Below are 8,815 nucleotides of genomic sequence, written 5' to 3'. Positions count from 1 at the left end.
TTTCCAAAGTCGGGACACGGCGTGGCCGCACGCTGAGACGGCGCGGGCGTGCGCTACTTCTGCCAAACCGGCGCGGGCACGCGGTGTTTCTGTGTAAATGGCGTGTCTGCGCGCTGGGACAGCGCGGGCACGCCAGGCTTTTGTAGCAGACCTGAATTTTTCCATTTTTTTTATTTTTTTATGATTTTCTCTTTTCTTCTTGCTTCCTCTACTTACTAATGTACAACAAACTTGGGTTGCCTCCCAAGAAGCACTTCTTTTACGTCGCTAGCTCGACGTAGAATCTTGAGATCAAGTGGACAATAAAACAGCACTAACCACCTCGCGATTTGCCGTGTCACCATAATAATGCTTCAACCGTTGACCATTTACCTTGAATTCTTGGCCCGGGATGATTCTTAAAAATTTCCACCGCTCCATGTGGAAACACAATTTTGATTATGAAGGGCCCTGAACATCTTGACTTCAACTTTCCAGGAAAAAGATGGAGACGAGAGTTGAATAAAAGAACTTATTGCCCTGGCACAAATTTCTTGACCACTAGACCCCTATCGTGCCACCTCTTGACTTTCTCCTTATACATCTTGTTGTTCTCATAAGCTTGAAGTCGAAACTCGTCAGGTTCATTTAACTGAAGCATCTTCTTCTTTCCAACTGCATCCAAGTCCAGATTTAATTTCTTCAAAGCCCAATATGTTTTATGCTCGAGCTCCATAGGCAAATGACACCCCTTACCATAAACCAACTGAAACGGCGACATTCCCAATAGAGTCTTATATGCTATTCTATACGCCCAAATAACTTCATCAAGCTTCAAAGACCAATCCTTCCTTGATGGACATACCACTTTCTCCAAAATGCACTTGATCTCTCTCTTAGATACCTCATCTTGACCATTTGTCTGAGGATGATAAGCCATAGCGATGCGATGATTCACATTATACCTTTTCATCATAGCAGTGAACTTGTGATTGCAAAAACGCGACCCCTCATCACTGATTATGACTCTTGGAGTTCCAAACCTTGTGAATATCTGCTTGTGTGGAAAATTAAGCACCACTTTCGCATCGTTTATTGGCAACGTCTTAACTTCAACCCATTTCGACACATAATCAACTACCAATAAGATATATTAATTGTTACAAGACGAGATAAATGGCCCCATGAAGTCAATTCCCCAAACATCGAAGACCTCAACCTCGAGAAGGACATTAAGAGGCATCTCATCCCTTTTTAGACATATTACCCACACGTTGACATCGATCACATTTCAAAATGAACTAATGAGCATCTTTAAACAATGTTGGCCAAAAGAAACCTGCTTGAAGAATACGAGATATTGTCTTTTCTCCCCCATAATGTCCTCCATAAGCCGTTGAGTGGTAATCTCGCAAGATCCCCCCCCCCCCCGTTTTGCTGTAAGGAATACATCTCCTGATGATTTGGTCAGTTCCTTGGCGAAAAAGAAACGGCTCATCCCATATATACCACTTCACCTCATGAAGAAACTTCTTCCTTTGAGCATAAGATAAGTCGGGAGGCATGATATTACTCACTAAATAGTTCACAATATATGCAAACCACGGTTCTTCTTCTTGCACTCCAAACAGCTGCTCGTCAGGAAAAGACGCATTTATCAATGTCTTGTCCAATGAAGTAACATTAGGATTCTCTAAACGCGAGAGATGATCAGCAACTTGATTTTTGATTTCTTTTCTGTCCTTGATCTCTAGTTCAAATTCTTGGAGCAAAAGAACCCATCGAATCAATCTAGGCTTCGAGTCCTTCTTTGAGACGAGATATCGAATGGCGGCATGATCAGTGAAAACTGTCACCTTAGTCCCAAGTAGATAAGATCGAAATTTCTCAAAATCATAGACAATAGCCAAAAGTTCTTTCTCCGTAGTAGTGTAATTCAGTTGAGCACCATTTAGAGTCTTACTAGCGTAGTAGACTACATGAAATATGTTGTTCTTCCTCTGCCCAAGAACTGCTCCAACTGCATAGTCGCTTGCATCGCACATCATCTCAAAAGGCTCATTCCAATCAGGTGCAGTTATGACAGGTACCGTGATTAAACTGTTCTTTAATGTCTCAAAAGTTGCAAGGCACTCGTCATAAAATTTAAAAGGAATATATTTCTCTAACAGACTGCACAAAGTCTTTGAAATTTTCGAGAAGTCCTTGATGAAACGTCTGTAGAAACCCGCATGACCAAGAAAACTGCGAATTACCTTAACAGAAATTGGTGGAGGAAGATTCTCAATGACCCCCATCTTGGCCTTGTCCACCTCTAGTCCTTTATTAGAAACCTTGTGCCCGAGAATAATGCCCTGACGTACCATAAAATGATATTTCTCCCAATTGAGAACCAGATTGGTCTCAACACACCTCTTGAGAACGTGTCCCAGATTCTGCAAGCATTCATCAAAAGAATCGCCAAAGACTGAGAAGTCGTCCATGAACACCTCCATATTCTGGCCAATCATGTCAGAAAAGATGGCCATCATACATCTCTAAAATATGGCTGGTGCACCACACAGACCAAAAGAAACTCGCCTGGAGGCGAAAGTACCAAATTGACAAGTGAAGGTAGTCTTCTCCTGATCTTCTGGAGCGATACAAATCTGATTGTAACCCGAATAGCCATCCAGAAGACAGTAATACTCATGACCGGCCAACCTGTCAAGCATCTGATCAATGAAGGGCAATGGAAATTGGTCCTTCCTAGTGGCTTTGTTCATCTTCCGATAGTCCATGCAGACCCTCCACCCCGTGACAGTTCTGGTAGGGATAAGCTCATTCTTTTCATTTGTTACCACAGTAATTTCACCTTTCTTTGGTACACATTGAACCGGGCTTACCGATGAACTGTCAGAGATAGGATAGATGATCCCTGCATCTAGCCACTTAAGAATTTCCTTCTTCACTACTTCCTTCATGATAGGATTAAGTCTTCTTTGCTGCTCGACAGTAGGCTTGCTACCTTCCTCTAGCAGAACTTTATGCATACAGTAAGAAGGGCTGATCCCCTTGATATCTGTATAATACATCCAATTATCGATTTGAACTCTCTCAGAATCCTCAAAAGCTTTTCCTCATCACTACCTGAAAGGTTAGATGCAATAATAACAGGAAAAGTAGATGTATCACCTAAAAATGCATACCTCAAATGCCCAGGTAAAGGCTTAAGCTCAAGATAGGGGGTTTCCTCAATAGAAGGCTTGAGGCGTTTAGGAGCTTTTTTCAATTCCTCCATTCTAAGAGATTCAAAAGGCATATCAATCTTCCTCTTCCAGGGAGAAGCATACAAATAATGCAATTGCTCTTCACCTTCATCATCTTCACTATCTGAATTCCCCAATAAGGCTTTTTCTAAGGCATCAAACCTTAGCAATTGATCAAGTTCCGATGTGACCACCGAATCGACCAACTCCACTTTTAAGCACTCCTCATTATTAGTAGGAAATTTCATAGCATTGAACGCATTAAAGGTAACATCCTGATCCAGCACTCGCATTGTAAGCTCACCCTTCTACACGTCGATCAAGGTTCGACCAGTTGCCAAGAAAGGTCTTTCCAAAATTATGGGAATCTTCTTATCCTCTTCGAAATCAAGAATTACAAAATCAGCAGGATAGATGAGTTTATCAAACTTGACCAAGACATCCTCCACAATACCTCACGGATATGTAATAGAATGGTCGGCCAACTGCAAAGTCATATACGTCAGTTTAGAATCAGGTAGATCCAACTGCTTGAAAATTGACAAAGACATCAAATTGATGCTAGCTCCCAAATCACATAAGCATCCGTCAAAAGACACTTTTCCAATGGTACATGGAATAGTGAAGCTTCCTGGATCTTTAAGCTTCAGAGGTAACTTCTGTTGCAGTACAGCACTGCATTCCTCCGTGAGAGCGACAGTCTCTAAATCATCTAGTTTCACCTTCCAAGATAGAATACATTTCATAAACTTTGCATAACTAGGCATCTGCTCGAGAGCCTCAGCAAAAGCTATGTTGATATGAAGTTTCTTGAACACCTCCAGAAACTTCTCAAATTGCTTGTCCAGCTTTTTCATCTACAGCCGCTTAGGAAAAGGCAGTGGAGGATAGATCTGTTTCTCCCCTGTATTACCCTCAGGTGGAGTGTGCTCAACAGTAGTCTTCCTTGGTTCCACTTCTTCATCCTGCTGCTTTGCTTCTTTCTCAGTCCCAGCTTCTTCAGTTAACTCTTGAGTTTGTACGGGATTCGCAACCTTCCCAGACCTTAAAGTGATTACCTTTACCTGCTCCTTAGCTTCCCTCTTTCCCGACACTTCAGTATCACTAGGAAATGTACCAGGTTGACGATTTAGCAAGGCATTGGCAATTTTCCCAATCTGATTTTCCAAGGTCTTAATAGAAACAACTTGACTCTTGCACATAAGCTTCAACTCCTCTAGTTCAGATTTTTCATTAGCTTGTTGTAGCTGGAGTTGTTGTCTTGGTGCATACTGCGGTTGCTGAAAACCAGGGGGTTGTACTGCTTAGCTGGATACTGCTGATAAGGCTGTTGAACAGCATTCTGAGCATTGCTCCAACTGAAATTAGGATGACTGTGGTTGTTAGGATGATAGGTGGCTGGCACAGGTTACTGCGATAGCTGGAAGTTGCTCACGAACTGAGCTAATTCACTAGAAATTGCGCACTGATCAGTCTCATAGGTACCAACACAAAGCTCACAGACACTAGTGATTTGATTAACTCCATAATTAGCCAAAGTGTCCACCTTCATTGTCAAAGCCTTAAGTTGGGCAGCGATAGTAGTTGCTGCGTCCAACTCCAGAATTCCTGCATCTTTCCCTTGAGTCAGTCTCTGGGAAGGATTCTAGTACTCATTAACAGCCATCAGTTCAATAAGTTCATAAGCTTCATCGTAGCTCTTAGCCCACAAGGCTCCTCCTGATGCTACATCAAGCATGAGCCTAGAAGTAGGACCCAATCCATTGTAGAAATAGTTGATAATCATCCAATCAGGCATGCCATGGTGTGGGCACTTCCTTAGCATCTCCTTATATCGATCCCAAGCCTCACATAGAGATTCTCCAGTTTGTTGAGCAAACTGAGTAAGAGCATTCCTCATTGCTGCAGTCTTCGCCATGGGGAAGAATTTAGTGAGAAACTTTTGAGCAAGATCTTCCCAAGTGGTGATAGACCCTGTTAATAGAAAATATAACCAACACTTAGCTTTGTCCCTCAGAGAGAATGGGAAGAGTCGTAGCTTAATATCATCCTCAGTCACATCGTTGAATTTGAAAGTGTCGCAGATCTCGATGAAATTCCTAATGTGCATGTTGGGGTCTTCAGTAGGAGAACCCCCAAACTGAATTGAGTTATGTATCATCTGGATCGTGCTTGACTTGATCTCAAAAGTGTTAGCCCTGATGGATGGTCTGATGATGGTAGACTGAATATCATTAATTTTAGGCTTAGAATAGTCCATCAAAGCCTTCGGATTTTCTACTTGATCACCCATAGCTACTACAATTGGCTCTTTAACTTTCTCTTCTTCCTCTAACTTCTTTTCTTCCTCGAAAACTTCTCTACGAACTACCACAAGTTCTTCCTCGCCTTTATCCAGTGTTCTCTTACGAGTACGCGAACGTGTATGCATACACCCTCGCTAGAGTACCTGAAACTAGACAAGGAACAAATAAGTAACAATTTCCATGTCAATGAACTTTAACGACCACTGATGGAAAGCACATAAACTATAAATTAACACTGTAGCCACCGGCAACGGCGCCAAAAACTTGTTAGTCGCAAAACCCGCGCTAATAATACACGCAAGTATACGAGTTCGCAAGTAGTATAGAATCTTTTATAGTTCGTTCCCACAAAGACTGTATTGGTTAACTATTTAATTTATGCACCTAAGTAACAATGTATGGTTATTATCCAATGCTAAGACTATAACAAGTTGAGATTGTTCATAACTAAAAATTATGCTAACAATTATAACTACAAGAATAAGATTGACTGAATTGATATATATGACAAACATGAGATTCTAACTTCATTAAATACTTCATTTAATAGCTTTATTATTATTAACCTTAGCATGCAATGGTGATGACACTAATCAGATAACATGAAACTGATAAACGCCAACTTTCATTGCACGAGTATCATTCTACCAGACATCCACAAAAGAGATAGAAGGTAAATAGGTACCAATTATATTGAGACCCTATATGTCTATAGAATTTGACAACATAACAGTTTAAGCACAAGTTATTTATCTTGATTACATAGGGCAAGTAAGATGGTTAAAATTACCTACGAATCATGCATAATACATACATGAACCTATGCTAGCATGGCAAGTTCTAAATCCTTAAATTCACTTTCGCTTCATTAAGAATTAACGCACTATCTTATAAGTTCGCGACGCTCATAAGACGAATACCCACAACCAATACTAGGATCTCATACAATCACCATATACTAAGGCATCAAACAATTTAACTAAAGAAATCCATAAATAAATCCGCTAGAACCCCACGATAACGATTAGCCCATAATCGGACTCATCATCAGCACGGGTTCCGATGAAAACATGATATAGCAAACGTAGTCTTTATAAGAATTAATAAAACCTAGTACAAACAAGAGTATAGGTTCAGTAAAACAAGAAACAAGCATCCAAGTTACAACTCAAAACAAAGATTCACAAGAATAAACTAGATCATGTTCGCCTTTATTGAATTGTGCTAAAGGTCTCTTGTCGTCTTCTCCTTGCACTCTGGTCCATTTCCGACTTGATATATATTAAAAACGACCTAAAGTTATTTATATAGCAACCCTAAAAAATCTGGAAGCCTTCCCTTTTAGAATTGTAGTAGAAACAGGATTCTGAAATTCGGCCACGGCGCGGCCACTCGCTATCACAGCGCGGGCGGGCTGCATTTCTGGAACCCCAGTGCGGCCGCGCGCTATCACAGCGCGGGCGCGCCGTCCTTCTGGAAAACTCTTATTTCTTCTTAAATCTTGCTGCTTCGAGCCGGTTTTCCATGAGCTTTTATTCCAACACCACCTAGACACCAAATTAGCACCAAAACAATGCTAATTCACCTGATTACGTGAATAGTGCCTGAAATGCAAAAACAGTAGAAAACACATTAAAACACATAACAACTTGAGTATAAATGCATCAGTTCAAAGCTTATTAGAGCATAATAAAGTGTCGTAAATTCCACTCAACAAACACCTTATGTTACCTCCTTCTAAAATAAAACTTAAGCAAATATAATTTTATTAAAAAAAATAAATCAAGTAATCAATATAACTACAAACTCTATGAATTCTTATCCAATTTAATATCTAATTGCACTCAACTTTTTTCTTACCTCTTTTGTAGGAAACCAAACACTTTCAAAATTAATTTTAGTAATTAAAATTATAGCATATCAATATGTTTAATAAATATATACTCTACTATTATAAACGGAACATGGTTTTGTTTGATTGGTTAACACCTTCCAGAATAAGTTTAAACAAATATAATATATACTATAATACTATAATATAATAACTGGAATGAGGTATAATTTGGTTCAACGTTTATCCCCAATTTGTTTATAAAAATAAAAATAAATAGTATTTTACAATTACTAAATTGCTAAAATATTAGATAGTGTTCTGATCATCCTAAACTACGATTACACCTTATCCTACTAAAATACAAACACAGTTTTTTTCTAATTAATTTTATTATTTTTATTATAAATTTATAATTATCATATATTTATATGAATGTATAAAATGCGATGATTAGATCAATAAAATTTTAGAGTTATTTGTATATTAACGGGAACCCGTGCATCGCACGGGACTTAACCTAGTATAATATTAAAAATTAAAAGTTTGGTTATTGGTTGTTGGTCGTTCTATTATGTTTAAAATAGGACACTTAATATTATATTTAAAATAAGACACCTAAAATTACTCGCCAATCAATTTATTATATTTAAAATAGGACACTTATATTATGACACTTCATATTATATTTAAAATAGGACACCTAAAATTAATCATCTATCAGTTCTAATATATATAAAATAGGACACTTATATTATATTTCTATCTATACTATTATATTAAAGACAAAATATTGAAAATTTAGTTGTCGATCGTTGTTAACTGTTAGATTTATTCTTAAAAATTAGTATTATTTAAGAGGTATAAGGTTCGAATCACGCCGGCAACATATTAAAATTATAAAAAAATAGTATTTTTTGAGAGTTATAATCAAAATTAAAATTTATAATATATTGTTAGGTCACACTTTCACTGTAGAGGGGGTGAATACAGTGTTTATTACAATCAAATCAAACTTCAAGAACTTATGTAACAGAAAACAAACTTTATTTAAACAATAAACTCTGTTACAATCTGGAACTGTTATCTCTCAGTGATGAACAAAATATCACGAGAGCTGCTAGGGTTATAATAAATAATATTCTCGATAATGATAACACTTATAGTGTAAACCCTATGTCTGTGTTTATATACTACACAGTTACAAGATAATCGCTAATTGATATGGAATATAATTCTGCTTCCTAAAATATATCAATCAGATATCTTCTATTCCAAGTATTCCATTCTTCACGGAATTCCTTCTTCATGCATATCTCTTCTTATGTTTATCTTGATCTTCTTAACTTTAATCAGCTACTGTCCTTATCTGATCGTCCTTCAGCACTTAAGTTCTGATATCTATCTCCTGATAACATAAGTACTGATATCCCTTAAGTTCTGACTTCCAG

The 8,815-nt window shown here is 38.1% G+C and overlaps 1 non-coding gene across 1 annotated transcript; it reads left to right on the top strand.

The window, feature by feature from the left end:
• Positions 1-5,023: 5,023 nt before the first annotated feature.
• Positions 5,024-5,130, top strand: LOC141676395 (small nucleolar RNA R71). The gene has a single exon (XR_012556988.1). It is a non-coding gene; the product is annotated as a small nucleolar RNA R71 (small nucleolar RNA).
• Positions 5,131-8,815: the final 3,685 nt, after the last annotated feature.

Source organism: Apium graveolens, chromosome 7, assembly GCF_009905375.1.
Source record: "Apium graveolens cultivar Ventura chromosome 7, ASM990537v1, whole genome shotgun sequence".
Lineage (NCBI taxonomy): Eukaryota > Viridiplantae > Streptophyta > Magnoliopsida > Apiales > Apiaceae > Apium > Apium graveolens.
Note: the sequence above shows the minus strand (reverse complement) of the source record. Positions and strands in the feature narration are given on the sequence as shown.